Genomic DNA, 5,811 nt, shown 5'->3' on the forward strand with positions numbered 1-5,811 from the left:
CGGAGCCGATATAAGATGTACCTTTTTTCATTTCAACATTGTATTTTACATTGGATTCTTATATTCATTTTTGAAATAAGATTGTGTTGTGTTGGGAAACATTGGGTTGCAATAAGATTACGTTGCGTTGGCAAACATAATAATGCATTAGTGTTTGATTTGTGTTTTATTTTTACTTTTTTAAGGTACCAATCTGACATTTATGTTGGTTGTGTTTTGGATGAATGCATGCTGTTAACATTCACATTATGTGAATGTTCACATTGTTCAACTTTCAAACATTTCTGTGGTGGGAATGTTCACATTGTTGTTACTGTTAACAGCAATGTTTACATCAATGTAACCATTCGCATCATCAACTCATAAGATGTGAATATTCATGACATCATTGTTGCCATTCGCATAATCAGAAGTTATGATGTGAATATTCACATCATCAAATTGTTAGATGTGAATATTGACTTGTGTTAAGAAATATCATAATCACACCTGTCATATTGTGTTACATGAACACTTTAAGCAATATTCACATCCATGTAGTATGGTTTAAAATAGAAGAAAGTGTACAATCATTCTGTGATGTGAACATTGACATCATGTCATGTGTATCCAAAAAAAAAAAAGAAAATACAATCTCAATGTGCATGACCAACGCAAAATAGGCCTGAAAATGCATATACATATATTGACTGAAAAGTATCTGTACAAGCAGTGATATAGACTTCATTTACAATTAAGCTAGTGAAACTAAATTGTCTTAAATGTGGATAACAGATTTGGGTAACAGTGATAGGTGGACACCCCCCACCTATAGGTTTTCACATTGCACTGTCTTTCTGTGGTTCAGAAAAAGGTGTACTAATGAGTCTCTTATTTGACACCATTCAAAGCGATCTAGGCTGGCAACAATGTCTTCACGATATACATGCGCCCTCATGATGTAACAAACTGCAGGCCCACAATCCACCCTGAAAATGCAAACTTCTCGTTAGATTTTGAAATTTAGGTGGGTAAAGGTTGTGGAACATGTGTAGAAATCGATTTTAGGCTTACGAATTTGATGCTTGCTGAGGACAGATGTCCACTGATATGATTGTTTTCGAAGTATTTTGGCTTGATAAATTGGTCCATAATGGTGATGACGGTCCAATGTTATGCACCAAAGCTGTGATGTAGTCCCTCTGCCAACAATGAAATTTCATATTAGGCACCAACCAACATAGGGCATACGTCCAAGTTCAAATATTACACATCACGACAAGTATTATTTTTGTCAACCACTTACCAGTATTTGTGCTTTGTCAATATGTGGGTCATGTATGCCTTCTCTTGGGCGCAGTGAATTATAATGCCTCTATACATTCTCTTTCACGTCGTACACAACAATTGTCCAGTGAAAGTTGTCATGTATTGGGAAGATTAAGAATCTCTGGCCTTGATACTCCTTGATGTGTACATCAATTAGTTTATTCCTCTTGTGGGGGGGTACTGTTCAATGATTTTCTGCACACAAAGGGCATACAATGATGTACCAAGTATTTATATCAATGTTTGGTGTTAATGATTTGAATGTTCATCTGTCAATGGGGAGTTATGTTACTGATGTGAATGTTCACATTTCCTAATGGTGAGTGATACTACTGATGTGAATGTTCACATCTGTTAATGTCAGTGATATTACTGGTGTGAATGTTCCCATTTGCTAATGGTGGGTGATGTTACTGATGTGAATGTTCACATCTGTTAGTGTGAGTAATGCTACTGATGTAAATGTTCACATCTGTTAATGTCAGTGCTATTACTGATGTGAATGTTCCCATTTGCTAATGGTGGGTGATGTTACTGATGTGAATGTTCACATCTGTTAATGTGAGTAAATACTGCTGATGTGAATGTTCACATCTATTAATGTGAGTAATACTGCTGATGTGAATGTTCACATCTGTTACTATGAGTTATATTACTGATGTGAATGTTCACATGTGTGTATCATTTAAGTTTATCAACATAATAAGCATATAATATTCAATGCGAATGATGTGAATGTTCACATCTGTCAATGTGAATCTTCTCAAAGGTCATTTTATGTTGTTGTTAACATTCACATCTGCCTATTATTTAAATTAACAATGTAAGCATGTAATGCTGAGAATAACATCCACATGTATTGAAACATAATCAAAATTAAAGTCTAGTGGTTACCAAACATGTGCTTGTAAAGATGAATGATGAATCTTCCAAACTTGGGTTGACTAGCCCTTGTAGTTCAAGTAGAATTTCACCATAAGCATCTATCACCTGCAGAACCGGAGGGGTGGCAGTACATTATTTACAGTGTCTTTACTCTATGTGTGTGTGTGTGTGTGTGTGTGTGTGTGTGTGTGTGTTTTGTACACATTTACAGTTGCCATACGTTGTTGGTTATTGATTCTTCCTTGATGAGGTGTATGATGTCATCAAAATACACATGTTTAGTCTTTGAGTCCCCTCGCCACACTAGCAACTTGTGCATTGTGATTACAGAAAATGTTAATGTCAACATTGCACATTTATGAAATGATCTAATTTATTAAGTATGTATGTGAACTGAACATGATGGAAAAAAAAACAGTTGGGGATATGTAAGATCACTTACTCATCACCGCCGTTCTTGTGCAAATTTTGGACTTTTTGCTTGTTGAGTTTGTTCATGTTAGCCCAGACCTTTAGTTTGTTGTTCAAGGATAACTTCTTGGACTTTGTTGGCTGCTTTTTTGGTGGTTGCTTGTCTAAATCTTGTGCAATTTGGACTACACGTGATTTCTGTTGGGCTCCCTCTTTCCTTTTCTTCTGACCATGCAGGTTGGGGTATTCAAACTCGTCCAACCTGTGTTCTTTCCTTACCTTGTGCTTTATGCGCTTTACCCTTGATGAGGGGCTGATAATGTGTTCCAATGCTGCAGTGGGATTGTTGTTAAGGCTGTCATGAGCCTTTTGTGCTTCAACTTGAGTGATGATGTGTACGGACTGATCGTCAAAAAGGTCTTGAAGTATTGTTTTTTCACATTCCAAGTTGATGACCAACTTTGTCAGCCGCTGAATTTCTGTATCTTTCCACTCCATGCAAGTCTTCATGTCCATGTCCACATTGGATGAGCCCGATTGGTCAAATAGTTTGGCTTCAAGGGCAGCAATCACCCTTGCCCTCAACTCCCATGATTCTTCCAACTGTTTGTATTTCGCTTCCCATTGCCGTACAAGAGCCCAAGCTTTTTGGTTTTCTTTCATGAGTACTTCCACAATGTCGGGCTCAGTTGGTTGTGCTATGATGATTCCTTTCTCAGCATTGGGGGTGCTACAGCTGGGGTTGATATAATGTCCAACATCATTCAGGTCCACTGCATCGACAGAAAATGCATCCCTGTCATCACTGCGTTGACTGTCTTTGCTTTGATCCTCATTGCTTTCATCTTTCTTTGCTACTGCACTTGACAAAATCTCAGGTTTTGGCTCCACATTCAATTTTATATGACGATACATCTTCGCTTCAGTTGGTGATGCCATTAGCTCGCCGCCATATACCTGCATTTCGAGACAGTATGTTAGTTAGATAGTTCCTCGTCTCACTATGTGAATAAGCACAATATATTTGGTTGTACTTCTACCTCATTTAAACTTAGCTTAGCCAGAGTTATGGACTTCATGTTGCTATGTAAGGCTGTGAGGTCCCATTTTACGCATCGTGGAATGGCATTGGGGTTACGAGGTTGTAAGATTGTTGTATGCTCACACAGCCAATACTGAAACAAATAACAAATATCAGTAATTTGAATGTTCATATGAATTAACATTGATGTGAATGTTTACACCACTGGTGCAGTAATGTGAATGTTCACAGTGCACCACTAGGCCAGTAATGTGAATGTTTACATCACTTAAAACTGATGTGAATGTTCACATCCGTTGATGTGAATGTTCACATCTGCTAATGTGGAGTAATGTTACTGATGTGAATGTTCACATTTCCTAATGTTGAGTGATACTACTGATGTGAGTGTTCACAACTGTTAATGTGAGTGATATTACTGACCTGAATGTTCACAACTGTTAGTGTCAGTGCTATTACCGATGTGAATGTTCACATTTGCTAATGGTGGGGGATGATACTGATGTGAATGTCCACATGTGTTCATGTCAGTGTTATTACTATGTGAATGCTCACATTTTGCTAATGGTGAGTGATGTTACTGATGTGAATATTCACATCTGGTAATGTGAGTGGTACAACTGATGTGAATGTTTTCATCAATGTTGTCAACTTCCACACCAAAGCTGAGAAATGTGAACATTCACATCAGAGTGTTCAGAGCCCGTATATGTTCATATTAAACATAGAATAAGTTGTATGAGATTTGATTTACCATTAACAACATCACACATCCGGTGACTCGTCCTGGTTTTCCACAGTTTTGGCCCAATGAACCCATCAAGGTTGCCCGGATGCTCTCAGCCCAATCATACTCGATCATCTTGTGTAATGGGTCCATGTATGAGTAGAAAACCCATCCAATTGTTTCTCCGGATGTAGAAAAGAATAGCTTGACGCATGCATGCATGCAAACTAATCTTGCGACCTCCTCATCGTCATTTTTTTTGTGCCCTTCAATGCTTCCCTCAAAATTTCTCGTATTTTGGCAGCACTTAACCGACTAACATCCTTGCACATTCGGTGTATGATGCCGGTTGTTGGTTTTGCACCATAAGAGATGTCCATCGACTTGGTGCCGCAGTCCACCCCAAAAATTAGTGATACGTCGCTTCTAAAAATCTGGATGTTCTTATCCCCAATGTAAAACCTTCCACTAGATTGCTTGAATGTTTGTACTATACGTACAATGACATCATCATATTTCATGCAGTGGTTGAGGTCGATTTCGTTACTGATCAAGCTATCAAATAATGGCCAGAACGGTGTTTTTCTGAGGCACTTCAATTGGCCACTTGTAAATTTCGTATCCTTTAACAGTTTGACCAATCCAGTTATATTTGACCGGTAGTTCACTTTTTTCATGTTCACTTCTTCAGGAACAGCTGTTTGATCAGGCTTGGTTTTGAAACGAGATTCCCCTCGCTTTCGCTTGCCATCAACTTTATGGGGAAGACCTGTGTGTTCAAATGAGCACATGTAATTGGTTAAAACACAGAGGATGGAACCCGAAGCTCCAAACAACATTCAACAACTAGCATTGACAGTAATTGGAACATTCACATCATTATACAGTGATGTGAATGTTCACATCAGTGTTTATTACTGTAAGTTTACACAGTAATCAATACTAATGTGAATGTTCACATCATCCATGTTGGAAAAATAAATTCGGAAAACGACAACAGTTACTGGGCAATGTGAATGTTTACATGGGTGATCACATTATGTTATAATTTGCTAAAAATCAAAGGGGGGAACCAACAGCGCCAAACTACACCCAATAACACAAACAACTTGGGCATTGATGTCACAATGTGAATGTTTACATCATACTCCATCACAGTATTGAGTGGATTTTGGGGGTTCTGACATTAATGTGAACATTCACATGATGTGAATGTTCACATCAGTGTGTACTACTCTAAATTTACCTAGTACTCAATAGTAATGTGAATGTTCACATCATCCATGTTTGAGAAATAAATTTCAAACACGACAACAGTTACTGGGCAATGTGAATGCTTACATGGGTGATCACATTATGTTATAATGTTCTAAAAATCAAATGGGGGAACCAACAGTGCCAAACTACACCCAATAACACAAACAACTTGGGCATTGAT

General features: G+C 37.9%; 2 long non-coding RNA genes across 2 annotated transcripts; both read right to left on the reverse strand.

The window, feature by feature from the left end:
• Window positions 1-659: 659 nt before the first annotated feature.
• LOC145789695 (uncharacterized) lies at window positions 660-1,181 on the reverse strand. The gene is made up of 2 exons (XR_014327923.1): window positions 1,054-1,181; window positions 660-968 (listed from the first exon to the last, which is right to left on the reverse strand). It is a non-coding gene; the product is annotated as an uncharacterized LOC145789695 (long non-coding RNA).
• A 226-nt stretch (window positions 1,182-1,407) lies between these two features.
• Window positions 1,408-2,508, reverse strand: LOC145789696 (uncharacterized). The gene is made up of 3 exons (XR_014327924.1): window positions 2,414-2,508; window positions 2,203-2,298; window positions 1,408-1,503 (listed from the first exon to the last, which is right to left on the reverse strand). It is a non-coding gene; the product is annotated as an uncharacterized LOC145789696 (long non-coding RNA).
• Between the last annotated feature and the right edge of the window lie 3,303 nt (window positions 2,509-5,811).

This window comes from Camellia sinensis, chromosome 4 (genome assembly GCF_055761805.1).
Source record: "Camellia sinensis isolate YWXY chromosome 4, ASM5576180v1, whole genome shotgun sequence".
NCBI lineage: Eukaryota > Viridiplantae > Streptophyta > Magnoliopsida > Ericales > Theaceae > Camellia > Camellia sinensis.